We start from the raw sequence: 26,793 nt of genomic DNA, 5'->3' as shown, positions 1-26,793 counted from the left end.
AAACTCCGCAAACCTGTGGATGTTGAGTCACTGTTGAAACGACGCTCATATGTGATTTCAGTATCAGTTCAACGTGTTGTCTTTCCTCTCTCTCTTAAGAGCAACCTGCTGAACACAGACGTTCGTCTTTTCTCAAATGATTTGTTTAAGCTGAAAAATCACGTTTAAAAAGTGTTACTAAACTCTTACTTCATTCGGGTGCTGTGCTTATTCATCAGGCCTAGCAGTATTTAGTGCTGTCTGTCTGCTCTTTTAGCTCCCTCTGTTGTCCAAAGTATTGAACTACAAGACAAAGAAATCCTTGGAAACTGGGGGTCCGGGAGTCTTTTTCCAGGACGTTGTGTGATAAATCTCAGTGTTTATTGAATACAGTACAAACACAGCAGAACTGTACCTCATCTGACAGACGAGAAGTAAGATTAAGGCTGAAAATATAGACTATAAGCTCTCACTATAAGGTCTATGAGCCTTACAGTCTTTTCATCTTAACTTCTACAAGTGAACTACAGGCTAAGATTTATTGTTTGATTTCATTTAGCACTTTCCTGTGCGTACATCCCATACCAATGAAAACAGCATAAATTCTTAATCGACACAGATCATTCTGCATGTGGTTTTTTATTTATAAACTGTAGTTTATCATATGTGTATCTGAACTCGTTCTTGGGGCTTCAACTTTCTCTACGCGTGTCTCAACGTATAATCGCTCAGTCCACCGTCTCCGTGCGTTGTAGTTATTTAAGGTAGTGGAGCAGCGAGCGCCGAGAGAAGTTAAGACTATACTTTCAGGGATCATTTCTATAGTTCCTAACTTGGAAGTGTGATTAGAAAGTGTTACGTCTCCCTAACCACGATGACGAGTAGCGATGCACTCTTCTGAGCGCGAATCGGGTATCGGCTTGTGATATTCATCAAAGGCCTTTATCATTGATGACCGTTCTCTGCTCTTTATAGAGTATGGGAGGAAGAGTGCATGTTCAGAGTGGTTAGTCTTATAATTACAGGTGAATGCAAAAAAAGAAGAAACGTTTTTACTTTGTTCAGTTTTTTTTGGTAGCTCTTAAGTAAATGCATTAGCTCTACCCGTGGATGATTACGAGTATTTTCTAGTGTTTTTAAAACTTTATCAATAGTTTGCAAGACTATTTAATGCTTAATTATTTAAAAGCAGTGTGTTTTAAAAGTCCACTGTGCTTCCTTTGAAACATGCGAACAAAAATGGCGCAAATATTGCTCTGAATTTAAGTGGCTTACACGTGATCTCATCCCACAAACTCCGCAAACCTGTGGATGTTGAGTCACTGTTGAAACGACGCTCATATGTGATTTCAGTATCAGTTCAACGTGTTGTCTTTCCTCTCTCTCTTAAGAGCAACCTGCTGAACACAGACGTTCGTCTTTTCTCAAATGATTTGTTTAAGCTGAAAAATCACGTTTAAAAAGTGTTACTAAACTCTTACTTCATTCGGGTGCTGTGCTTATTCATCAGGCCTAGCAGTATTTAGTGCTGTCTGTCTGCTCTTTTAGCTCCCTCTGTTGTCCAAAGTATTGAACTACAAGACAAAGAAATCCTTGGAAACTGGGGGTCCGGGAGTCTTTTTCCAGGACGTTGTGTGATAAATCTCAGTGTTTATTGAATACAGTACAAACACAGCAGAACTGTACCTCATCTGACAGACGAGAAGTAAGATTAAGGCTGAAAATATAGACTATAAGCTCTCACTATAAGGTCTATGAGCCTTACAGTCTTTTCATCTTAACTTCTACAAGTGAACTACAGGCTAAGATTTATTGTTTGATTTCATTTAGCACTTTCCTGTGCGTACATCCCATACCAATGAAAACAGCATAAATTCTTAATCGACACAGATCATTCTGCATGTGGTTTTTTATTTATAAACTGTAGTTTATCATATGTGTATCTGAACTCGTTCTTGGGGCTTCAACTTTCTCTACGCGTGTCTCAACGTATAATCGCTCAGTCCACCGTCTCCGTGCGTTGTAGTTATTTAAGGTAGTGGAGCAGCGAGCGCCGAGAGAAGTTAAGACTATACTTTCAGAGATCATTTCTATAGTTCCTAACTTGGAAGTGTGATTAGAAAGTGTTACGTCTCCCTAACCACGATGACGAGTAGCGATGCACTCTTCTGAGCGCGAATCGGGTATCGGCTTGTGATATTCATCAAAGGCCTTTATCATTGATGACCGTTCTCTGCTCTTTATAGAGTATGGGAGGAAGAGTGCATGTTCAGAGTGGTTAGTCTTATAATTACAGGTGAATGCAAAAAAAGAAGAAACGTTTTTACTTTGTTCAGTTTTTTTTGGTAGCTCTTAAGTAAATGCATTAGCTCTACCCGTGGATGATTACGAGTATTTTCTAGTGTTTTTAAAACTTTATCAATAGTTTGCAAGACTATTTAATGCTTAATTATTTAAAAGCAGTGTGTTTTAAAAGTCCACTGTGCTTCCTTTGAAACATGCGAACAAAAATGGCGCAAATATTGCTCTGAATTTAAGTGGCTTACACGTGATCTCATCCCACAAACTCCGCAAACCTGTGGATGTTGAGTCACTGTTGAAACGACGCTCATATGTGATTTCAGTATCAGTTCAACGTGTTGTCTTTCCTCTCTCTCTTAAGAGCAACCTGCTGAACACAGACGTTCGTCTTTTCTCAAATGATTTGTTTAAGCTGAAAAATCACGTTTAAAAAGTGTTACTAAACTCTTACTTCATTCGGGTGCTGTGCTTATTCATCAGGCCTAGCAGTATTTAGTGCTGTCTGTCTGCTCTTTTAGCTCCCTCTGTTGTCCAAAGTATTGAACTACAAGACAAAGAAATCCTTGGAAACTGGGGGTCCGGGAGTCTTTTTCCAGGACGTTGTGTGATAAATCTCAGTGTTTATTGAATACAGTACAAACACAGCAGAACTGTACCTCATCTGACAGACGAGAAGTAAGATTAAGGCTGAAAATATAGACTATAAGCTCTCACTATAAGGTCTATGAGCCTTACAGTCTTTTCATCTTAACTTCTACAAGTGAACTACAGGCTAAGATTTATTGTTTGATTTCATTTAGCACTTTCCTGTGCGTACATCCCATACCAATGAAAACAGCATAAATTCTTAATCGACACAGATCATTCTGCATGTGGTTTTTTATTTATAAACTGTAGTTTATCATATGTGTATCTGAACTCGTTCTTGGGGCTTCAACTTTCTCTACGCGTGTCTCAACGTATAATCGCTCAGTCCACCGTCTCCGTGCGTTGTAGTTATTTAAGGTAGTGGAGCAGCGAGCGCCGAGAGAAGTTAAGACTATACTTTCAGGGATCATTTCTATAGTTCCTAACTTGGAAGTGTGATTAGAAAGTGTTACGTCTCCCTAACCACGATGACGAGTAGCGATGCACTCTTCTGAGCGCGAATCGGGTATCGGCTTGTGATATTCATCAAAGGCCTTTATCATTGATGACCGTTCTCTGCTCTTTATAGAGCATGGGAGGAAGAGTGCATGTTCAGAGTGGTTAGTCTTATAATTACAGGTGAATGCAAAAAAAGAAGAAACGTTTTTACTTTGTTCAGTTTTTTTTGGTAGCTCTTAAGTAAATGCATTAGCTCTACCTGTGGATGATTATGAGTATTTTCTAGTGTTTTTAAAACTTTATCAATAGTTTGCAAGACTATTTAATGCTTAATTATTTAAAAGCAGTGTGTTTTAAAAGTCCACTGTGCTTCCTTTGAAACATGCGAACAAAAATGGCGCAAATATTGCTCTGAATTTAAGTGGCTTACACGTGATCTCATCCCACAAACTCCGCAAACCTGTGGATGTTGAGTCAATGTTGAAACGACGCTCATATGTGATTTCAGTATCAGTTCAACGTGTTGTCTTTCCTCTCTCTCTTAAGAGCAACCTGCTGAACACAGACGTTCGTCTTTTCTCAAATGATTTGTTTAAGCTGAAAAATCACGTTTAAAAAGTGTTACTAAACTCTTACTTCATTCGGGTGCTGTGCTTATTCATCAGGCCTAGCAGTATTTAGTGCTGTCTGTCTGCTCTTTTAGCTCCCTCTGTTGTCCAAAGTATTGAACTACAAGACAAAGAAATCCTTGGAAACTGGGGGTCCGGGAGTCTTTTTCCAGGACGTTGTGTGATAAATCTCAGTGTTTATTGAATACAGTACAAACACAGCAGAACTGTACCTCATCTGACAGACGAGAAGTAAGATTAAGGCTGAAAATATAGACTATAAGCTCTCACTATAAGGTCTATGAGCCTTACAGTCTTTTCATCTTAACTTCTACAAGTGAACTACAGGCTAAGATTTATTGTTTGATTTCATTTAGCACTTTCCTGTGCGTACATCCCATACCAATGAAAACAGCATAAATTCTTAATCGACACAGATCATTCTGCATGTGGTTTTTTATTTATAAACTGTAGTTTATCATATGTGTATCTGAACTCGTTCTTGGGGCTTCAACTTTCTCTACGCGTGTCTCAACGTATAATCGCTCAGTCCACCGTCTCCGTGCGTTGTAGTTATTTAAGGTAGTGGAGCAGCGAGCGCCGAGAGAAGTTAAGACTATACTTTCAGGGATCATTTCTATAGTTCCTAACTTGGAAGTGTGATTAGAAAGTGTTACGTCTCCCTAACCACGATGACGAGTAGCGATGCACTCTTCTGAGCGCGAATCGGGTATCGGCTTGTGATATTCATCAAAGGCCTTTATCGTTGATGACCGTTCTCTGCTCTTTATAGAGTATGGGAGGAAGAGTGCATGTTCAGAGTGGTTAGTCTTATAATTACAGGTGAATGCAAAAAAAGAAGAAACGTTTTTACTTTGTTCAGTTTTTTTTGGTAGCTCTTAAGTAAATGCATTAGCTCTACCCGTGGATGATTATGAGTATTTTCTAGTGTTTTTAAAACTTTATCAATAGTTTGCAAGACTATTTAATGCTTAATTATTTAAAAGCAGTGTGTTTTAAAAGTCCACTGTGCTTCCTTTGAAACATGCGAACAAAAATGGCGCAAATATTGTTCTGAATTTAAGTGGCTTACACGTGATCTCATCCCACAAACTCCGCAAACCTGTGGATGTTGCGTCAATGTTGAAACGACGCTCATATGTGATTTCAGTATCAGTTCAACGTGTTGTCTTTCCTCTCTCTCTTAAGAGCAACCTGCTGAACACAGACGTTCGTCTTTTCTCAAATGATTTGTTTAAGCTGAAAAATCACGTTTAAAAAGTGTTACTAAACTCTTACTTCATTCGGGTGCTGTGCTTATTCATCAGGCCTAGCAGTATTTAGTGCTGTCTGTCTGCTCTTTTAGCTCCCTCTGTTGCCCAAAGTATTGAACTACAAGACAAAGAAATCCTTGGAAACTGGGGGTCCGGGATTCTTTTTCCAGGACGTTGTGTGATAAATCTCAGTGTTTATTGAATACAGTACAAACACAGCAGAACTGTACCTCATCTGACAGACGAGAAGTAAGATTAAGGCTGAAAATATAGACTATAAGCTCTCACTATAAGGTCTATGAGCCTTACAGTCTTTTCATCTTAACTTCTACAAGTGAACTACAGGCTAAGATTTATTGTTTGATTTCATTTAGCACTTTCCTGTGCGTACATCCCATACCAATGAAAACAGCATAAATTCTTAATCGACACAGATCATTCTGCATGTGTTTTTTTATTTATGAACTGTAGTTTATCATATGTGTATCTGAACTCGTTCTTGGGGCTTCAACTTTCTCTACGCGTGTCTCAACGTATAATCGCTCAGTCCACCGTCTCCGCGCGTTGTAGTTATTTAAGGTAGTGGAGCAGCGAGCGCCGAGAGAAGTTAAGACTATACTTTCAGGGATCATTTCTATAGTTCCTAACTTGGAAGTGTGATTAGAAAGTGTTACATCTCCCTAACCACGATGACGAGTAGCGATGCACTCTTCTGAGCGCGAATCGGGTATCGGCTTGTGATATTCATCAAAGGCCTTTATCATTGATGACCGTTCTCTGCTCATTATAGAGTATGGGAGGAAGAGTGCATGTTCAGAGTGGTTAGACTTATAATTACAGGTGAAGGCAAAAAAAGAAGAAACGTTTTTACTTTGTTCAGTTTTTTTTTGGTTGGTCTTAAGTAAATGCATTAGCTCTACCTGTGGATGATTACAAGTATTATCTAGTGTTTTTAAAACTTTATCAATAGTTTGCAAGACTGTTTAATGCTTAATTATTTAAAAGCAGTGTGTTTTAAAAGTCCAATATGCTTCCTTTGAAACAAGCGGAAAAAAATGGCGCAAATATTGCTCTGAATTTAAGTGGCTTACACGTGATCTCATCCCACAAACTCCGCAAACCTGTGGATGTTGCCTCAATGTTGAAACGACGCTCATATGTGATTTCAGTATCAGTTCAACGTGTTGTCTTTCCTCTCTCTCTTAAGAGCAACCTGCTGAACACAGACGTTCGTCTTTTCTCAAATGATTTGTTTAAGCTGAAAAATCACGTTTAAAAAGTGTTACTAAACTCTTACTTCATTCGGGTGCTGTGCTTATTCATCAGGCCTGGCAGTATTTAGTGCTGTCTGTCTGCTCTTTTAGCTCCCTCTGTTTTCCAAAGTATTGAACTACAAGACAAAGAAATCCTTGGAAACTGGGGGTCCGGGAGTCTTTTTCCAGGACGTTGTGTGATAAATCTCAGTGTTTATTGAATACAGTACAAACACAGCAGAACTGTACCTCATCTGACAGACGAGAAGTAAGATTAAGGCTGAAAATATAGACTATAAGCTCTCACTATAAGGTCTATGAGCCTTACAGTCTTTTCATCTTAACGTCTACAAGTGAACTACAGGCTAAGATTTATTGTTTGATTTCATTTAGCACTTTCCTGTGCGTACATCCCATACCAATGAAAACAGCATGAATTCTTAATCGACACAGATCATTCTGCATGTGGTTTTTTATTTATAAACTGTAGTTTATCATATGTGTATCTGAACTCGTTCTTGGGGCTTCAACTTTCTCTACGCGTGTCTCAACGTATAATCGCTCAGTCCACCGTCTCCTTGCGTTGTAGTTATTTAAGGTAGTGGAGCAGCGAGCGCCGAGAGAAGTTAAGACTATACTTTCAGGGATCATTTCTATAGTTCCTAACTTGGAAGTGTGATTAGAAAGTGTTACGTTTCCCTAACCACGATGACGAGTAGCGATGCACTCTTCTGAGCGCGAATCGGGTATCGGCTTATGATATTCATCAAAGGCCTTTATCATTGATGACCGTTCTCTGCTCTTTATAGAGTATGGGAGGAAGAGTGCATGTTCAGAGTGGTTAGTCTTATAATTACAAGTGAAGGCAAAAAAAGAAGAAACGTTTTTACTTTGTTCAGTTTTTTTTTGGTCGGTCTTAGGTTTAAGCATTAGCTCTACCTGTGGATGATTACAAGTATTATCTAGTGTTTTTAAAACTTTATCAATAGTTTGCAAGACTGTTTAACGCTTAATTATTTAAAAGCAGTGTGTTTTAAAAGTCCACTGTGCTTCCTTTGAAACATGCGAACAAAAATGGCGCAAATATTGCTCTGAATTTAAGTGGCTTACACGTGATCTCATCCCACAAACTCCGCAAACCTGTGGATGTTGCGTCAATGTTGAAACTTTGCTCATATGTGATTTCAGTATCAGTTCAACGTGTTGTCTTTCCTCTCTCTCTTAAGAGCAACCTGCTGAACACAGACGTTCGTCTTTTCTCAAATGATTTGTTTAAGCTGAAAAATCACGTTTAAAAAGTGTTACTAAACTCTTACTTCATTCGGGTGCTGTGCTTATTCATCAGGCCTGGCAGTATTTAGTGCTGTCTGTCTGCTCTTTTAGCTCCCTCTGTTGTCCAAAGTATTGAACTACAAGACAAAGAAATCCTTGGAAACTGGGGGTCCGGGAGTCTTTTTCCAGGACGTTGTGTGATAAATCTCAGTGTTTATTGAATACAGTACAAACACAGCAGAACTTTACCTCATCTGACAGACGAGAAGTAAGATTAAGGCTGAAAATATAGACTATAAGCTCTCACTATAAGGTCTATGAGCCTTACAGTCTTTTCATCTTAATGTCTACAAGTGAACTACAGGCTAAGATTTATTGTTTGATTTCATTTAGCACTTTCCTGTGCGTACATCCCATACCAATGAAAACAGCATAAATTCTTAATCGACACAGATCATTCTGCATGTGTTTTTTTATTTATAAACTGTAGTTTATCATATGTGTATCTGAGCTCGTTCTTGGGGCTTCAACTTTCTCTACGCGTGTCTCAACGTATAATCGCTCAGTCCACCGTCTCCGTGCGTTGTAGTTATTTAAGGTAGTGGAGCAGCAAGCGCCGAGAGAAGTTAAGACTATACTTTCAGGGATCATTTCTATAGTTCCTAACTTGGAAGTGTGATTAGAAAGTGTTACGTCTCCCTAACCACGATGACGAGTAACGATGCACTCTTCTGAGCGCGAATCGGGTATCGGCTTGTGATATTCATCAAAGGCTTTTATCATTGATGACTGTTCTCTGCTCTTTATAGAGCATGGGAGGAAGAGTGCATGTTCAGAGTGGTTAGTCTTATAATTACTGGTGAATGCAGAAAAAGAAGAAAAGTTTTTACTTTGTTCAGTTTTTTTTTGGTTGGTCTTAAGTAAATGCATTAGCTCTACCTGTGGATGATTACAAGTATTATCTAGTGTTTTTAAAACTTTATCAATAGTTTGCAAGACTGTTTAATGCTTAATTATTTAAAAGCAGTGTGTTTTAAAAGTCCAATATGCTTCCTTTGAAACAAGCGGGAAAAAATGGCGCAAATATTGCTCTGAATTTAAGTGGCTTACACGTGATCTCATCCCACAAACTCCGCAAACCTGTGGATGTTGCGTCAATGTTGAAACGACGCTCATATGTGATTTCAGTATCAGTTCAACGTGTTGTCTTTCCTCTCTCTCTTAAGAGCAACCTGCTGAACACAGACGTTCATCTTTTCTCAAATGATTTGTTTAAGCTGAAAAATCACGTTTAAAAAGTGTTACTAAACTCTTACTTCATTCGGGTGCTGTGCTTATTCATCAGGCCTGGCAGTATTTAGTGCTGTCTGTCTGCTCTTTTAGCTCCCTCTGTTGTCCAAAGTATTGAACTACAAGACAAAGAAATCCTTGGAAACTGGGGGTCCGGGAGTCTTTTTCCAGGACGTTGTGTGATAAATCTCAGTGTTTATTGAATACAGTACAAACACAGCAGAACTGTACCTCATCTGACAGACGAGAAGTAAGATTAAGGCTGAAAATATAGACTATAAGCTCTCACTATAAGGTCTATGAGCCTTACAGTCTTTTCATCTTAACGTCTACAAGTGAACTACAGGCTAAGATTTATTGTTTGATTTCATTTAGCACTTTCCTGTGCGTACATCCCATACCAATGAAAACAGCATAAATTCTTAATCGACACAGATCATTCTGCATGTGTTTTTTTATTTATAAACTGTAGTTTATCATATGTGTATCTGAGCTCGTTCTTGGGGCTTCAACTTTCTCTACGCGTGTCTCAACGTATAATCGCTCAGTCCACCGTCTCCGTGCGTTGTGGTTATTTAAGGTAGTGGAGCAGCGAGCTCCAAGAGTAGTTAAGACTAAACTTTCAGGGATCATTTCTATAGTTCCTAACTTGGAAGTGTGATTAGAAAGTGTTACATCTCCCTAACCACGATGACGAGTAGCGATGCACTCTTCTGAGCGCGAATCGGGTATCGGCTTGTGATATTCCTCAAAGGCCTTTATCATTGATGACCGTTCTCTGCTCTTTATAGAGTATGGGAGGAAGAGTGCATGTTCAGAGTGGTTAGTCTTATAATTACAGGTGAAGGCAAAAAAAGAAGAAACGTTTTTACTTTGTTCAGTTTTTTTTTGGTCGGTCTTAGGTTTAAGCATTAGCTCTACCTGTGGATGATTACAAGTATTATCTAGTGTTTTTAGAACTTTATCAATAGTTTGCAAGACTGTTTAACGCTTAATTATTTAAAAGCAGTGTGTTTTAAAAGTCCACTGTGCTTCCTTTGAAACATGCGAACAAAAATGGCGCAAATATTGCTCTGAATTTAAGTGGCTTACACGTGATCTCATCCCACAAACTCCGCAAACCTGTGGATGTTGCGTCAATGTTGAAACTTTGCTCATATGTGATTTCAGTATCAGTTCAACGTGTTGTCTTTCCTCTCTCTCTTAAGAGCAACCTGCTGAACACAGACGTTCGTCTTTTCTCAAATGATTTGTTTAAGCTGAAAAATCACGTTTAAAAAGTGTTACTAAACTCTTACTTCATTCGGGTGCTGTGCTTATTCATCAGGCCTGGCAGTATTTAGTGCTGTCTGTCTGCTCTTTTAGCTCCCTCTGTTGTCCAAAGTATTGAACTACAAGACAAAGAAATCCTTGGAAACTGGGGGTCCGGGAGTCTTTTTCCAGGACGTTGTGTGATAAATCTCAGTGTTTATTGAATACAGTACAAACACAGCAGAACTTTACCTCATCTGACAGACGAGAAGTAAGATTAAGGCTGAAAATATAGACTATAAGCTCTCACTATAAGGTCTATGAGCCTTACAGTCTTTTCATCTTAATGTCTACAAGTGAACTACAGGCTAAGATTTATTGTTTGATTTCATTTAGCACTTTCCTGTGCGTACATCCCATACCAATGAAAACAGCATAAATTCTTAATCGACACAGATCATTCTGCATGTGTTTTTTTATTTATAAACTGTAGTTTATCATATGTGTATCTGAGCTCGTTCTTGGGGCTTCAACTTTCTCTACGCGTGTCTCAACGTATAATCGCTCAGTCCACCGTCTCCGTGCGTTGTAGTTATTTAAGGTAGTGGAGCAGCGAGCGCCAAGAGAAGTTAAGACTATACTTTCAGGGATCATTTCTATAGTTCCTAACTTGGAAGTGTGATTAGAAAGTGTTACATCTCCCTAACCACGATGACGAGTAGCGATGCACTCTTCTGAGCGCGAATCGGGTATCGGCTTGTGATATTCCTCAAAGGCCTTTATCATTGATGACCGTTCTCTGCTCTTTATAGAGTATGGGAAGAAGAGTGCATGTTCAGAGTGGTTAGTCTTATAATTACAGGTGAATGCAAAAAAAGAAGAAACGTTCTTACTTTGTTCAGTTTTTTTGTGGTTGGTCTTAGGTTTAAGCATTAGCTCTACCTGTGGATGATTACAAGTATTATCTAGTGTTTTTAAAACTTTATCAATAGTTTACAAGACTGTTTAATGCTTAATTATTTAAAAGCAGTGTGTTTTAAAAGTCCAATATGCTTCATTTAAAACAAGCGGAAAAAAATGGCGCAAGTATTGCTCTGAATTTAAGTGGCTTACACGTGATCTCATCCCACAAACTCCGCAAACCTGTGGATGTTGCGTCAATGTTGAAACGACGCTCATATGTGATTTCAGTATCAGTTCAACGTGTTGTCTTTCCTCTCTCTCTTAAGAGCAACCTGCTGAACACAGACGTTCGTCTTTTCTCAAATGATTTGTTTAAGCTGAAAAATCACGTTTAAAAAGTGTTACTAAACTCTTACTTCATTCGGGTGCTGTGCTTATTCATCAGGCCTGGCAGTATTTAGTGCTGTCTGTCTGCTCTTTTAGCTCCCTCTGTTGTCCAAAGTATTGAACTACAAGACAAAGAAATCCTTGGAAACTGGGGGTCCGGGAGTCTTTTTCCAGGACGTTGTGTGATAAATCTCAGTGTTTATTGAATACAGTACAAACACAGCAGAACTGTACCTCATCTGACAGACGAGAAGTAAGATTAAGGCTGAAAATATAGACTATAAGCTCTCACTATAAGGTCTATGAGCCTTACAGTCTTTTCATCTTAACGTCTACAAGTGAACTACAGGCTAAGATTTATTGTTTGATTTCATTTAGCACTTTCCTGTGCGTACATCCCATACCAATGAAAACAGCATGAATTCTTAATCGACACAGATCATTCTGCATGTGGTTTTTTATTTATAAACTGTAGTTTATCATATGTGTATCTGAACTCGTTCTTGGGGCTTCAACTTTCTCTACGCGTGTCTCAACGTATAATCGCTCAGTCCACCGTCTCCTTGCGTTGTAGTTATTTAAGGTAGTGGAGCAGCGAGCGCCGAGAGAAGTTAAGACTATACTTTCAGGGATCATTTCTATAGTTCCTAACTTGGAAGTGTGATTAGAAAGTGTTACGTCTCCCTAACCACGATGACGAGTAGCGATGCACTCTTCTGAGCGCGAATCGGGTATCGGCTTATGATATTCATCAAAGGCCTTTATCATTGATGACCGTTCTCTGCTCTTTATAGAGTATGGGAGGAAGAGTGCATGTTCAGAGTGGTTAGTCTTATAATTACAGGTGAAGGCAAAAAAAGAAGAAACGTTTTTACTTTGTTCAGTTTTTTTTTGGTCGGTCTTAGGTTTAAGCATTAGCTCTACCTGTGGATGATTACAAGTATTATCTAGTGTTTTTAAAACTTTATCAATAGTTTGCAAGACTGTTTAACGCTTAATTATTTAAAAGCAGTGTGTTTTAAAAGTCCACTGTGCTTCCTTTGAAACATGCGAACAAAAATGGCGCAAATATTGCTCTGAATTTAAGTGGCTTACACGTGATCTCATCCCACAAACTCCGCAAACCTGTGGATGTTGCGTCAATGTTGAAACGACGCTCATATGTGATTTCAGTATCAGTTCAACGTGTTGTCTTTCCTCTCTCTCTTAAGAGCAACCTGCTGAACACAGACGTTCGTCTTTTCTCAAATGATTTGTTTAAGCTGAAAAATCACGTTTAAAAAGTGTTACTAAACTCTTACTTCATTCGGGTGCTGTGCTTATTCATCAGGCCTGGCAGTATTTAGTGCTGTCTGTCTGCTCTTTTAGCTCCCTCTGTTGTCCAAAGTATTGAACTACAAGACAAAGAAATCCTTGGAAACTGGGGGTCCGGGAGTCTTTTTCCAGGACGTTGTGTGATAAATCTCAGTGTTTATTGAATACAGTACAAACACAGCAGAACTTTACCTCATCTGACAGACGAGAAGTAAGATTAAGGCTGAAAATATAGACTATAAGCTCTCACTATAAGGTCTATGAGCCTTACAGTCTTTTCATCTTAATGTCTACAAGTGAACTACAGGCTAAGATTTATTGTTTGATTTCATTTAGCACTTTCCTGTGCGTACATCCCATACCAATGAAAACAGCATAAATTCTTAATCGACACAGATCATTCTGCATGTGTTTTTTTATTTATAAACTGTAGTTTATCATATGTGTATCTGAACTCGTTCTTGGGGCTTCAACTTTCTCTACGCGTGTCTCAACGTATAATCGCTCAGTCCACCGTCTCCGTGCGTTGTAGTTATTTAAGGTAGTGGAGCAGCAAGCGCCGAGAGAAGTTAAGACTATACTTTCAGGGATCATTTCTATAGTTCCTAACTTGGAAGTGTGATTAGAAAGTGTTACGTCTCCCTAACCACGATGACGAGTAGCGATGCACTCTTCTGAGCGCGAATCGGGTATCGGCTTGTGATATTCATCAAAGGCTTTTATCATTGATGACTGTTCTCTGCTCTTTATAGAGCATGGGAGGAAGAGTGCATGTTCAGAGTGGTTAGTCTTATAATTACTGGTGAATGCAAAAAAAGAAGAAACGTTCTTACTTTGTTCAGTTTTTTTGTGGTTGGTCTTAAGTAAATGCATTAGCTCTACCTGTGGATGATTACAAGTATTATCTAGTGTTTTTAAAACTTTATCAATAGTTTGCAAGACTGTTTAATGCTTAATTATTTAAAAGCAGTGTGTTTTAAAAGTCCAATATGCTTCCTTTGAAACAAGCGGAAAAAAATGGCGCAAATATTGCTCTGAATTTAAGTGGCTTACACGTGATCTCATCCCACAAACTCCGCAAACCTGTGGATGTTGCGTCAATGTTGAAACGACGCTCATATGTGATTTCAGTATCAGTTCAACGTGTTGTCTTTCCTCTCTCTCTTAAGAGCAACCTGCTGAACACAGACGTTCATCTTTTCTCAAATGATTTGTTTAAGCTGAAAAATCACGTTTAAAAAGTGTTACTAAACTCTTACTTCATTCGGGTGCTGTGCTTATTCATCAGGCCTGGCAGTATTTAGTGCTGTCTGTCTGCTCTTTTAGCTCCCTCTGTTGTCCAAAGTATTGAACTACAAGACAAAGAAATCCTTGGAAACTGGGGGTCCGGGAGTCTTTTTCCAGGACGTTGTGTGATAAATCTCAGTGTTTATTGAATACAGTACAAACACAGCAGAACTGTACCTCATCTGACAGACGAGAAGTAAGATTAAGGCTGAAAATATAGACTATAAGCTCTCACTATAAGGTCTATGAGCCTTACAGTCTTTTCATCTTAACGTCTACAAGTGAACTACAGGCTAAGATTTATTGTTTGATTTCATTTAGCACTTTCCTGTGCGTACATCCCATACCAATGAAAACAGCATAAATTCTTAATCGACACAGATCATTCTGCATGTGTTTTTTTATTTATAAACTGTAGTTTATCATATGTGTATCTGAGCTCGTTCTTGGGGCTTCAACTTTCTCTACGCGTGTCTCAACGTATAATCGCTCAGTCCACCGTCTCCGTGCGTTGTGGTTATTTAAGGTAGTGGAGCAGCGAGCTCCAAGAGTAGTTAAGACTAAACTTTCAGGGATCATTTCTATAGTTCCTAACTTGGAAGTGTGATTAGAAAGTGTTACATCTCCCTAACCACGATGACGAGTAGCGATGCACTCTTCTGAGCGCGAATCGGGTATCGGCTTGTGATATTCCTCAAAGGCCTTTATCATTGATGACCGTTCTCTGCTCTTTATAGAGTATGGGAAGAAGAGTGCATGTTCAGAGTGGTTAGTCTTATAATTACAGGTGAATGCAAAAAAAGAAGAAACGTTCTTACTTTGTTCAGTTTTTTTGTGGTTGGTCTTAGGTTTAAGCATTAGCTCTACCTGTGGATGATTACAAGTATTATCTAGTGTTTTTAAAACTTTATCAATAGTTTACAAGACTGTTTAATGCTTAATTATTTAAAAGCAGTGTGTTTTAAAAGTCCAATATGCTTCATTTAAAACAAGCGGAAAAAAATGGCGCAAGTATTGCTCTGAATTTAAGTGGCTTACACGTGATCTCATCCCACAAACTCCGCAAACCTGTGGATGTTGCGTCAATGTTGAAACGACGCTCATATGTGATTTCAGTATCAGTTCAACGTGTTGTCTTTCCTCTCTCTCTTAAGAGCAACCTGCTGAACACAGACGTTCGTCTTTTCTCAAATGATTTGTTTAAGCTGAAAAATCACGTTTAAAAAGTGTTACTAAACTCTTACTTCATTCGGGTGCTGTGCTTATTCATCAGGCCTGGCAGTATTTAGTGCTGTCTGTCTGCTCTTTTAGCTCCCTCTGTTGTCCAAAGTATTGAACTACAAGACAAAGAAATCCTTGGAAACTGGGGGTCCGGGAGTCTTTTTCCAGGACGTTGTGTGATAAATCTCAGTGTTTATTGAATACAGTACAAACACAGCAGAACTGTACCTCATCTGACAGACGAGAAGTAAGATTAAGGCTGAAAATATAGACTATAAGCTCTCACTATAAGGTCTATGAGCCTTACAGTCTTTTCATCTTAACGTCTACAAGTGAACTACAGGCTAAGATTTATTGTTTGATTTCATTTAGCACTTTCCTGTGCGTACATCCCATACCAATGAAAACAGCATGAATTCTTAATCGACACAGATCATTCTGCATGTGGTTTTTTATTTATAAACTGTAGTTTATCATATGTGTATCTGAACTCGTTCTTGGGGCTTCAACTTTCTCTACGCGTGTCTCAACGTATAATCGCTCAGTCCACCGTCTCCTTGCGTTGTAGTTATTTAAGGTAGTGGAGCAGCGAGCGCCGAGAGAAGTTAAGACTATACTTTCAGGGATCATTTCTATAGTTCCTAACTTGGAAGTGTGATTAGAAAGTGTTACGTCTCCCTAACCACGATGACGAGTAGCGATGCACTCTTCTGAGCGCGAATCGGGTATCGGCTTATGATATTCATCAAAGGCCTTTATCATTGATGACCGTTCTCTGCTCTTTATAGAGTATGGGAGGAAGAGTGCATGTTCAGAGTGGTTAGTCTTATAATTACAGGTGAAGGCAAAAAAAGAAGAAACGTTTTTACTCTGTTCAGTTTTTTTTTGGTCGGTCTTAGGTTTAAGCATTAGTCAAGTCAAGTCAAGTCAAATTTATTTGTATAGCGCTTTTTACAACTGTTGTCGTCACAAAGCAGCTTTACATAATTATTACTTAATAAAGAACAGAGACAGAGAAGAAAGAAGAAATAACATGAAGCGTCAAAGACCCCCGTGAGCAAGCCAACGGCGACAGTGGCAAGGAAAAACTCCCTCATGGCTGGAGGAAGAAACCTTGGGAGGAACCAAGACTCACAAGGGGGACCCATCCTCCTCTGGCCAGACTGTTTTAAACATTAATGATAAAAATTACCAAACCAGGTACAACAGAAAGTTAATAGTTGTGATATTAATAGTGTCAGACAGGCACGAGTCCATCTAGGTTTCAGCACGGCCACCAAACAGGCAGCAGCGGCTGGCGGGTGAGCCATGGGTGGTGGCGGGTTGGGGGGGACCCGCTGGCTGGACTGGTAGGTGGCAGCTGGTTAGATGCAGGTAGAGGGGACCTCAGCTCTACCTGTGGATGATTACAAGTATTATCTAGTGTTTTTAAAACTTTATCAATAGTTTGCAAGACTGTTTAACGTTTAATTATTTAAAAGCAGTGTGTTTTAAAAGTCCACTGTGCTTCCTTTGAAACATGCGAACAAAAATGGCGCAAATATTGCTCTGAATTTAAGTGGCTTACACGTGATCTCATCCCACAAACTCCGCAAACGTGTGGATGTTGCGTCAATGTTGAAACGACGCTCATATGTGATTTCAGTATCAGTTCAACGTGTTGTCTTTCCTCTCTCTCTTAAGAGCAACCTGCTGAACACAGACGTTCGTCTTTTCTCAAATGATTTGTTTAAGCTGAAAAATCACGTTTAAAAAGTGTTACTAAACTCTTACTTCATTCGGGTGCTGTGCTTATTCATCAGGCCTGGCAGTATTTAGTGCTGTCTGTCTGCTCTTTTAGCTCCCTCTGTTGTCCAAAGTATTGAACTACAAGACAAAGAAATCCTTGGAAACTGGGGGTCCGGGAGTCTTTTTCCAGGACGTTGTGTGATAAATCTCAGTGTTTATTGAATACAGTACAAACACAGCAGAACTTTACCTCATCTGACAGACGAGAAGTAAGATTAAGGCTGAAAATATAGACTATAAGCTCTCACTATAAGGTCTATGAGCCTTACAGTCTTTTCATCTTAATGTCTACAAGTGAACTACAGGCTAAGATTTATTGTTTGATTTCATTTAGCACTTTCCTGTGCGTACATCCCATACCAATGAAAACAGCATAAATTCTTAATCGACACAGATCATTCTGCATGTGTTTTTTTATTTATAAACTGTAGTTTATCATATGTGTATCTGAGCTCGTTCTTGGGGCTTCAACTTTCTCTACGCGTGTCTCAACGTATAATCGCTCAGTCCACCGTCTCCGTGCGTTGTAGTTATTTAAGGTAGTGGAGCAGCAAGCGCCGAGAGAAGTTAAGACTATACTTTCAGGGATCATTTCTATAGTTCCTAACTTGGAAGTGTGATTAGAAAGTGTTACGTCTCCCTAACCACGATGACGAGTAGCGATGCACTCTTCTGAGCGCGAATCGGGTATCGGCTTGTGATATTCATCAAAGGCTTTTATCATTGATGACTGTTCTCTGCTCTTTATAGAGTATGGGAGGAAGAGTGCATGTTCAGAGTGGTTAGTCTTATAATTACTGGTGAATGCAGAAAAAGAAGAAAATTTTTTACTTTGTTCAGTTTTTTTTTGGTTGGTCTTAAGTAAATGCATTAGCTCTACCTGTGGATGATTACAAGTATTATCTAGTGTTTTTAAAACTTTATCAATAGTTTGCAAGACTATTTAATGCTTAATTATTTAAAAGCAGTGTGTTTTCAAAGTCCACTGTGCTTCCTTTGAAACATGCGAACATAAATGGCGCAAATATTGCTCTGAATTTAAGTGGCTTACACGTGATCTCATCCCACAAACTCCGCAAACCTGTGGATGTTGCGTCAATGTTGAAACGACGCTCATATGTGATTTCAGTATCAGTTCAACGTGTTGTCTTTCCTCTCTCTCTTAAGAGCAACCTGCTGAACACAGACGTTCGTCTTTTCTCAAATGATTTGTTTAAGCTGAAAAATCACGTTTAAAAAGTGTTACTAAACTCTTACTTCATTCGGGTGCTGTGCTTATTCATCAGGCCTGGCAGTATTTAGTGCTGTCTGTCTGCTCTTTTAGCTCCCTCTGTTGTCCAAAGTATTGAACTACAAGACAAAGAAATCCTTGGAAACTGGGGGTCCGGGACGTTGAGAGGATAAATCTCAGTGTTATTTGAATACAGTACAAACACAGCAGAACTGTACCTCATCTGACAGACGAGAAGTAAGATTAAGGCTAAAAATATAGACTATAAGCTCTCACTATAAGGTCTATGAGCCTTACACTCTTCTCATCTTAACTTCTACAAGTGCACTACAGGGCCGAGGAAGCAGGCTCAGATACAGTCATTTTCAGTGATTTTTCAGGTTCATGATTTTATGTAGCACTTATATATTCCAATGTAGGTGAAGATGTTTTGTTCATATTCATAAAATAATGAGTTCTTATTGTTAGAAGGGGGCACTTTGTGGGGCTAAGAGTTAAAGTTGCTCTTCATAGAATGAGGAGGGAAGTCCATGTTCTGAGTGGTTGTTCAAATAGTTGTAGTTCAAAGAGAGATATGAAATCATTTTCCCCAGTTGACCTACATGTTTTGGCATTTTAATTTCCTCTGTTTAGAGATTGCTGTAGCTGTTAAATGTTGTTTTGCCTTGGTTTGAAGTTGGAAGAATGTTCAGCACTGATTTAGATAAAAGCTGTGAATTTGAAAAACTCTAATGTAACCCTTGTGCTTTATTTGAACATTCAAGCAAAAATAGGTGCACGTATTTGTCACTGTACAGTGTACACTGTACAGCGAAATGTGTCCTCCGCATTTAACCCATCTGGTAGTGAACACACACTCACACACACACATGTGTTAGGGGCAGTGAGTACAGACACACACCCAGAGCGGTGGGCAGCCAACTCCAGCGCCCGGGGAGCAGAGAGGGTAAAGGGCCTTGCTCAAGGGCCCAACAGTGGCAGCTTGCCGAGCCCGGGAATCGAACCCACAACCCTGTTATCGATATCCGGGCACTCTAACCGCTGTGTGATTTTTATGTGACTTTATCCCACAAACTCAGCAAACGACACTCATGTACACACATGGACAAAATTGTTGGTATCCCTCGGTTAATTAAAGATAAACCCAACAATGGTCACAAAAATAACTTGAATCTGACAAAAGTAATAATAAATAAAAAGTCTATTAAAATGAACAAATGGAAATCTGACATTTATTCCGTCGTTGTTTGAGCCAAAGTGGACTTCATAGGAGACGACCAAGGAGGACACCATTGTTGAAAACAAATCATAAAAGAGCCAGACTGAAATTTGCCAAACTACATGTTGACAAGCCCCAAAGCTTCTGGGAGAATGTCCTATGGACAGATGGAACTTTTTGCCAAGTCACATCAGCTCTATGTTCACAGATGGAAAAATGAAGCATATCAAGGAAAGAACATTGTCCCTACTGTGAAACATGGAGGAGGCTCTGTTATGTTCTGGGGCTGCTTTGCTGCATCTGGCACAGGGTGTCTTGAATCTGTGCAGGGTACAATGGAATCTCAAGATTAGAGAAATGTGTTGCCCAGTGTCAGAAAGCTTAGGCTCAGTCGCAGGTCATGGGTCTTGCAACAGAATAATGACCCAAAACACACAGCTAAAAACACCAAAGAATGGCTAAGAGGAAAACATTGGACTATTCTGAAGTGGCCTTCTATAAGCCCTGACTTAAATCCTATCGAGCATCTTTGGAAGGAGCTGAAACATGCCATCTGGAAAAGACACCCTTCAAACCTGACACAACTGGGGCAGTTTGCTCATGAGGAGTGGGCCAAAATACCTGCTGAGTGGTGCAGAAGTCTCATTGACAGTTACAGGAATCGTTTGATTGCAGTGACTACCTCAAAAGGTTGTGCAACAAAATATTTAGTTAGGGGTACCATCAATTTTTTTTATCCAGACCTGTTTTATGAGTTTATTATTTTTTTTATAATTCTGATGAAGCATGGTTGAAAAGCAATGTCAGATTTTCATTTGTTCATTTTCATAGAATTTCTATTTATTATTACTTTTGTCAGATTTAAGTTATTTCTGTGACCATGGTGAGTTTTTATTTCATTAACCAAGGGGTACCAACAATTTTGTCCACGTGTGTATAATTTCAATATCAGTTCAGTACTCACTGGGCAGTCTAAAGGTGCAAGGAATGTTTATATAGTCACTGTAAAGTAAAATGCAAAATATGTCATTCTCACCCAAAATATTATACATTTCTTCACATTAAGACATAATATTAATTTATAAATGGTAGTTTTTATTTCGTATCACCTAATAGGTTCATGTTATTGGTAGTTTAGTAGAGTTATGTTTAGGGGTTTCTGAAATTGCCAACCTTTGCTTTCTTTTGTTTCAAAACTAAAATAAACTTAGATAAAGTTGCATAACTGGCCTGAACCATCCTAAACATTTACAATTTACAAAATTATACTTATAAATAAAAAGGTTGATTTTGCCTAAAAATCAAACAATATATATCCCTCTGTCTCATTCTGTCAGATTCAGTGTGGCTTCCTTAGTGTGACTGTAATGAGTACAATTGTGCCAAAGAATTACAACAGTGACAATAACCACAAGAATAACAATAATTAAAATTACCACATTAATTTTAACAACAGTAGACACAACAATAGTGGTATATAAAGATGATTTAAAGACAAATTTACAAAAAATATACTTATGAATGGATGAGTTGAGGCGATTCATTGAAACAATAAAACCGTGTAGAAGTTAGTTTAGGTTGAGGAAATCAGACTGGTTGACTAAATGACCACGAAAAAAAGAAAGCATCATCTTCTTTCTGTTGCTCTTTCTCACACTGGTCCAGAAGAGACGAACAAGCTGTGAAACAAATTTGTTTAGAAGTCAACAGACAACCTCGTGTCGCTTTCCCTGTAGAAATAATCATTCTCCTTTCTACACAGCTGGCACTAAAACCATTAAACATGACATGAGCTTTACAAACGAAGCAAATCTAACGATGCTGTCTAAGATCAGACGCACTGGTGAAGAGTTTAGCATGGCGGAACTAGAAACATGCGACTGATTTCCCGGGGACTGTTTTAAGAGACGGCTTTCAGGTTTCTGATTTTACCACGTCAACATGAAAATAAAGCATTCGTATATTTTTCACACATCCAGAAATAAACACACAGGAGACAGCATGTGATATTCTACCCAGTGCTGAATTTGTACTGAAACTCTCCTTAAACTGAAACCGTTTAAAAACGGGACATTTGGTTATCAGCGCAAAGTATTCTGGGATGTGACAACATTTAAATATGTAAAAACCGTTTTTTCTCTTTTTATTGCAAATTAGTTTTATAAAGAGAAGGATAATGAAGCAAAACACGTTTATATACAGAATAACGTCTATGAAATGCTGACCCACAAGATTTTTCTTCTGGTCGCATTTAAATATAATATCAATTTATAATCGGTAGCTTTTAATTTTCCAGTCTATGATATTTTTGATCTTTACGCGTTCCTGGGGCGTTTTTACTGCTTCAACTTTCTCTACGCGCGTCTCAACGTATAATCGCTCAGTCCACCGTCTCCGTGCGTTGGCGTTATTTAAGGTAGTGGAGCAGCGAGCGCCGAGAGAAGTTAAGACTATACTTTCAGGGATCATTTCTATAGTTCCTAACTTGGAAGTGTGATTAGAAAGTGTTACGTCTCCCTAACCACGATGACGAGTAACGATGCACTCTTCTGAGCGCGAATCGGGTATCGGCTTGTGATATTCATCAAAGGCCTTTATCATTGATGACCGTTCTCTGCTCTTTATAGAGTATGGGAGGAAGAGTGCATGTTCAGAGTGGTTAGTCTTATAATTACTGGTGAACTAAAAGAAGATGAAACTTGCTTTTTTTTAAGTCATTTTGGTTTGTCTTTTTCATGTTCTAAGCAAGTTATACATCTATATCTGATGATGGTCTGATTTATTGTCTTTGTTTATAGATGTTTAAATGAGTTTACAAGGCTGTTTACTGCTGAGTTACTTAAAAGCAATATATTACAAAAGTCCTTGAGTTTGAAAAATTCAAGCAAAATGGGACAAATATTGCTCTGAATTTAAGTGGTTTCTATGTGATCTCATCCCACAAACATCCCGAAAACCTGTGGACGTCGAGTCAATGTTGAAACGACGCTCATGTTTGATTTCAATATCAGTTCAATGTGTTGTCTTTCCTCTCTCTCTTAAGAGCAACGTGCATGAAACATGGAGGAGGCTCTGTTATGTTCTGGGGCTGCTTTGCTGCATCTGGCACAGGGTGTCTTGAATCTGTGCAGGGTACAATGAAATCTCAAGACTATCAAGGGATTCTAGAGAGAAATGTGCTGCCCAGTGTCAGAAGGCTTACTCTCAGTCGCAGGGCATGGGTCTTGCAACGGGATAATGACCCAAAACGAACAGCTAAAAACACAAGAATGGCTGAAAGGAAAACATGAAATGGCCTTCTATGAGCCCTGACCTAAATCCTATTGAGCATCTTTGGAAGGAGCTGAAACATGCCATCTGGAAAAGACACCCTTCAAACCTGACACAACTGGAGCAGTTTGCTCATGAGGAGTGGGCCAAAATACCTGCTGAGTGGTGCAGAAGTCTCATTGACAGTTACAGGAATCGTTTGATTGCAGTGACTACCTCAAAAGGTTGTGCAACAAAATATTTAGTTAAGGGTACCATCAATTTTTTTTATCCAGACCTGTTTTATGAGTTTATTATTTTTTTTTATAATTCTGATGAAGCATGGTTGAAAAGCAATGTCAGATTTTCATAGAATTTCTATTTATTATTACTTTTGTCAGATTTAAGTTATTTCTGTGACCATGGTGAGTTTTTATTTCATTAACCAAGGGGTACCAACAATTTTGTCCACGTGTGTATAATTTCAATATCAGTTCAGTACTCACTGGGCAGTCTAAAGGTGCAAGGAATGTTTATATAGTCACTGTAAAGTAAAATGCAAAATATGTCATTCTCGCCCAAAATATTATACATTTCTTCACATTAAGACATAATATTAATTTATAAATGGTAGTTTTTATTTCGTATCACCTAATAGGTTCATGTTATTGGTAGTTTAGTAGAGTTATGTTTAGGGGTTTCTGAAATTGCCAACCTTTGCTTTCTTTTGTTTCAAAACTAAAATAAACTTAGATAAAGTTGCATAACCGGTCTGAACCATCCTAAACATTTACAATTTACAAAATTATACTTATAAATAAAAAGGTTGATTTTGCCTAAAAATCAAACAATATATATCCCTCTGTCTCATTCTGTCAGATTCAGTGTGGCTTCCTTAGTGTGACTGTAATGAGTACAATTGTGCCAAAGAATTACAACAGTGACAATAACCACAAGAATAACAATAATTAAAATTACGACATTAATTTTAACAACAGTAGACACAACAATAGTGGTATATAAAGATGATTTAAAGACAAATTTACAAAAAATATACTTAAGAATGGATGAGTTGAGGCGATTCATTGAAACAATAAAACCGTGTAGAAGTTAGTTTAGGTTGAGGAAATCAGACTGGTTGACTAAATGACCACGAAAAAAAGAAAGCATCATCTTCTTTCTGTTGCTCTTTCTCACACTGGTCCAGAAGAGACGAACAAGCTGTGAAACAAATTCGTCAACAGACAACCTCGTGTCGCTTTCCCTGTAAAATAATCATTCTCCTTTCTACACAGCTGGCACTAAAACCATTAAACATGACATGAGCTTTACAAACGAAGCAAATCTAACGGTGCTGTCTAATATCAGACGCACTGGTGAAGAGTTTAGCATGGCGGAACTAGAAACATGCGACTGATTTCCCGGGGACTGTTTTAATAGACGGCTTTCAGGTTTCTGATTTTACCACGTCAACATGAAAATAAAGCATTCGTATATTTTTCACACATCCAGAAATAAACACACAGGAGACAGCATGTGATATTCTACCCAGTGCTGAATTTGTACTGAAACTCTCCTTAAACTGAAACCGTTTAAAAACGGGACATTTGGTTATCAGCGCAAAGTATTCTGGGATGTGACAACATTTAAATATGTAAAAACCGTTTTTTCTCTTTTTATTGCAAATTAGTTTTATAAAGAGAAGGATAATGAAGCAAAACACGTTTATATACAGAATAACGTCTATGAAATGCTGACCCACAAGATTTTTCTTCTGGTCGCATTTAAATATAATATCAATTTATAATCGGTAGCTTTTAATTTTCCAGTCTATGATATTTTTGATCTTTACGCGTTCCTGGGGCGTTTTTACTGCTTCAACTTTCTCTACGCGTGTCTCAACGTATAATCGCTCAGTCCACCGTCTCCGTGCGTTGGCGTTATTTAAGGTAGTGGAGCAGCGAGCGCCGAGAGAAGTCAAGACTATACTTTCAGGGATCATTTCTATAGTTCCTAACTTGGAAGTGTGATTAGAAAGTGTTACGTCTCCCTAACCACGATGACGAGTAGCGATGCACTCTTCTGAGCGCGAATCGGGTATCGGCTTGTGATATTCATCAAAGGCCTTTATCATTGATGACCGTTCTCTGCTCTTTATAGAGTATGGGAGGAAGAGTGCATGTTCAGAGTGGTTAGTCTTATAATTACTGGTGAACTAAAAGAAGATGAAACTTGCTTTTTTTTAAGTCATTTTGGTTTGTCTTTTTCATGTTCTAAGCAAGTAATACATCTATATCTGATGATGGTCTGATTTATTGTCTTTGTTTATAGATGTTTAAATGAGTTTACAAGGCTGTTTACTGCTGAGTTACTTAAAAGCAATATATTACAAAAGTCCTTGAGTTTGAAAAATTCAAGCAAAATGGGACAAATATTGCTCTGAATTTAAGTGGTTTCTATGTGATCTCATCCCACAAACATCCCGAAAACCTGTGGACGTCGAGTCAATGTTGAAACGACGCTCATGTTTGATTTCAATATCAGTTCAATGTGTTGTCTTTCCTCTCTCTCTTAAGAGCAACGTGCATGAAACATGGAGGAGGCTCTGTTATGTTCTGGGGCTGCTTTGCTGCATCTGGCACAGGGTGTCTTGAATCTGTGCAGGGTACAATGAAATCTCAAGACTATCAAGGGATTCTAGAGAGAAATGTGCTGCCCAGTGTCAGAAGGCTTACTCTCAGTCGCAGGGCATGGGTCTTGCAACGGGATAATGACCCAAAACGAACAGCTAAAAACACAAGAATGGCTGAAAGGAAAACATGAAATGGCCTTCTATGAGCCCTGACCTAAATCCTATTGAGCATCTTTGGAAGGAGCTGAAACATGCCATCTGGAAAAGACACCCTTCAAACCTGACACAACTGGAGCAGTTTGCTCATGAGGAGTGGGCCAAAATACCTGCTGAGTGGTGCAGAAGTCTCATTGACAGTTACAGGAATCGTTTGATTGCAGTGACTACCTCAAAAGGTTGTGCAACAAAATATTTAGTTAAGGGTACCATCAATTTTTTTTATCCAGACCTGTTTTATGAGTTTATTATTTTTTTTATAATTCTGATGAAGCATGGTTGAAAAGCAATGTCAGATTTTCATTTGTTCATTTTCATAGAATTTCTATTTATTATTACTTTTGTCAGATTTAAGTTATTTCTGTGACCATGGTGAGTTTTTATTTCATTAACCAAGGGGTACCAACAATTTTGTCCACGTGTGTATAATTTCAATATCAGTTCAGTACTCACTGGGCAGTCTAAAGGTGCAAGGAATGTTTATATAGTCACTGTAAAGTAAAATGCAAAATATGTCATTCTCGCCCAAAATATTATACATTTCTTCACATTAAGACATAATATTAATTTATAAATGGTAGTTTTTATTTCGTATCACCTAATAGGTTCATGTTATTGGTAGTTTAGTAGAGTTATGTTTAGGGGTTTCTGAAATTGCCAACCTTTGCTTTCTTTTGTTTCAAAACTAAAATAAACTTAGATAAAGTTGCATAACTGGTCTGAACCATCCTAAACATTTACAATTTACAAAATTATACTTATAAATAAAAAGGTTGATTTTGCCTAAAAATCAAACAATATATATCCCTCTGTCTCATTCTGTCAGATTCAGTGTGGCTTCCTTAGTGTGACTGTAATGAGTACAATTGTGCCAAAGAATTACAACAGTGACAATAACCACAAGAATAACAATAATTAAAATTACCACATTAATTTTAACAACAGTAGACACAACAATAGTGGTATATAAAGATGATTTAAAGACAAATTTACAAAAAATATACTTAAGAATGGATGAGTTGAGGCGATTCA

General features: G+C 38.4%; 16 non-coding genes across 16 annotated transcripts; all 16 read left to right on the top strand.

The window, feature by feature from the left end:
* Positions 1-773: 773 nt before the first annotated feature.
* Positions 774-987, top strand: LOC140563181 (small nucleolar RNA U3). Its single transcript, XR_011980400.1, has one exon. It is a non-coding gene; the product is annotated as a small nucleolar RNA U3 (small nucleolar RNA).
* Positions 988-2,044: 1,057 nt separating this feature from the next.
* On the top strand, positions 2,045-2,258 carry LOC140563217 (small nucleolar RNA U3). Its single transcript, XR_011980436.1, has one exon. It is a non-coding gene; the product is annotated as a small nucleolar RNA U3 (small nucleolar RNA).
* Positions 2,259-3,315: 1,057 nt separating this feature from the next.
* On the top strand, positions 3,316-3,529 carry LOC140563174 (small nucleolar RNA U3). Its single transcript, XR_011980393.1, has one exon. It is a non-coding gene; the product is annotated as a small nucleolar RNA U3 (small nucleolar RNA).
* A 1,057-nt stretch (positions 3,530-4,586) lies between these two features.
* LOC140563213 (small nucleolar RNA U3) lies at positions 4,587-4,800 on the top strand. Its single transcript, XR_011980432.1, has one exon. It is a non-coding gene; the product is annotated as a small nucleolar RNA U3 (small nucleolar RNA).
* Positions 4,801-5,857: 1,057 nt separating this feature from the next.
* LOC140563214 (small nucleolar RNA U3) lies at positions 5,858-6,071 on the top strand. Its single transcript, XR_011980433.1, has one exon. It is a non-coding gene; the product is annotated as a small nucleolar RNA U3 (small nucleolar RNA).
* A 1,058-nt stretch (positions 6,072-7,129) lies between these two features.
* LOC140563203 (small nucleolar RNA U3) lies at positions 7,130-7,343 on the top strand. Its single transcript, XR_011980422.1, has one exon. It is a non-coding gene; the product is annotated as a small nucleolar RNA U3 (small nucleolar RNA).
* Positions 7,344-8,401: 1,058 nt separating this feature from the next.
* On the top strand, positions 8,402-8,615 carry LOC140563230 (small nucleolar RNA U3). The gene has a single exon (XR_011980449.1). It is a non-coding gene; the product is annotated as a small nucleolar RNA U3 (small nucleolar RNA).
* Positions 8,616-9,673: 1,058 nt separating this feature from the next.
* On the top strand, positions 9,674-9,887 carry LOC140563206 (small nucleolar RNA U3). The gene has a single exon (XR_011980425.1). It is a non-coding gene; the product is annotated as a small nucleolar RNA U3 (small nucleolar RNA).
* Positions 9,888-10,945: 1,058 nt separating this feature from the next.
* LOC140563212 (small nucleolar RNA U3) lies at positions 10,946-11,159 on the top strand. The gene has a single exon (XR_011980431.1). It is a non-coding gene; the product is annotated as a small nucleolar RNA U3 (small nucleolar RNA).
* Positions 11,160-12,217: 1,058 nt separating this feature from the next.
* Positions 12,218-12,431, top strand: LOC140563205 (small nucleolar RNA U3). The gene has a single exon (XR_011980424.1). It is a non-coding gene; the product is annotated as a small nucleolar RNA U3 (small nucleolar RNA).
* A 1,058-nt stretch (positions 12,432-13,489) lies between these two features.
* Positions 13,490-13,703, top strand: LOC140563228 (small nucleolar RNA U3). The gene has a single exon (XR_011980447.1). It is a non-coding gene; the product is annotated as a small nucleolar RNA U3 (small nucleolar RNA).
* A 1,058-nt stretch (positions 13,704-14,761) lies between these two features.
* Positions 14,762-14,975, top strand: LOC140563209 (small nucleolar RNA U3). The gene has a single exon (XR_011980428.1). It is a non-coding gene; the product is annotated as a small nucleolar RNA U3 (small nucleolar RNA).
* Positions 14,976-16,033: 1,058 nt separating this feature from the next.
* LOC140563204 (small nucleolar RNA U3) lies at positions 16,034-16,247 on the top strand. Its single transcript, XR_011980423.1, has one exon. It is a non-coding gene; the product is annotated as a small nucleolar RNA U3 (small nucleolar RNA).
* A 1,536-nt stretch (positions 16,248-17,783) lies between these two features.
* Positions 17,784-17,997, top strand: LOC140563231 (small nucleolar RNA U3). Its single transcript, XR_011980450.1, has one exon. It is a non-coding gene; the product is annotated as a small nucleolar RNA U3 (small nucleolar RNA).
* Positions 17,998-22,110: 4,113 nt separating this feature from the next.
* LOC140563208 (small nucleolar RNA U3) lies at positions 22,111-22,324 on the top strand. The gene has a single exon (XR_011980427.1). It is a non-coding gene; the product is annotated as a small nucleolar RNA U3 (small nucleolar RNA).
* A 2,568-nt stretch (positions 22,325-24,892) lies between these two features.
* LOC140563180 (small nucleolar RNA U3) lies at positions 24,893-25,106 on the top strand. Its single transcript, XR_011980399.1, has one exon. It is a non-coding gene; the product is annotated as a small nucleolar RNA U3 (small nucleolar RNA).
* Positions 25,107-26,793: the final 1,687 nt, after the last annotated feature.

Source organism: Salminus brasiliensis, chromosome 9 (genome assembly GCF_030463535.1).
Source record: "Salminus brasiliensis chromosome 9, fSalBra1.hap2, whole genome shotgun sequence".
NCBI classification, from domain to species: domain Eukaryota; kingdom Metazoa; phylum Chordata; class Actinopteri; order Characiformes; family Bryconidae; genus Salminus; species Salminus brasiliensis.
This window is presented reverse-complemented; position numbering and strand designations above follow the sequence as displayed.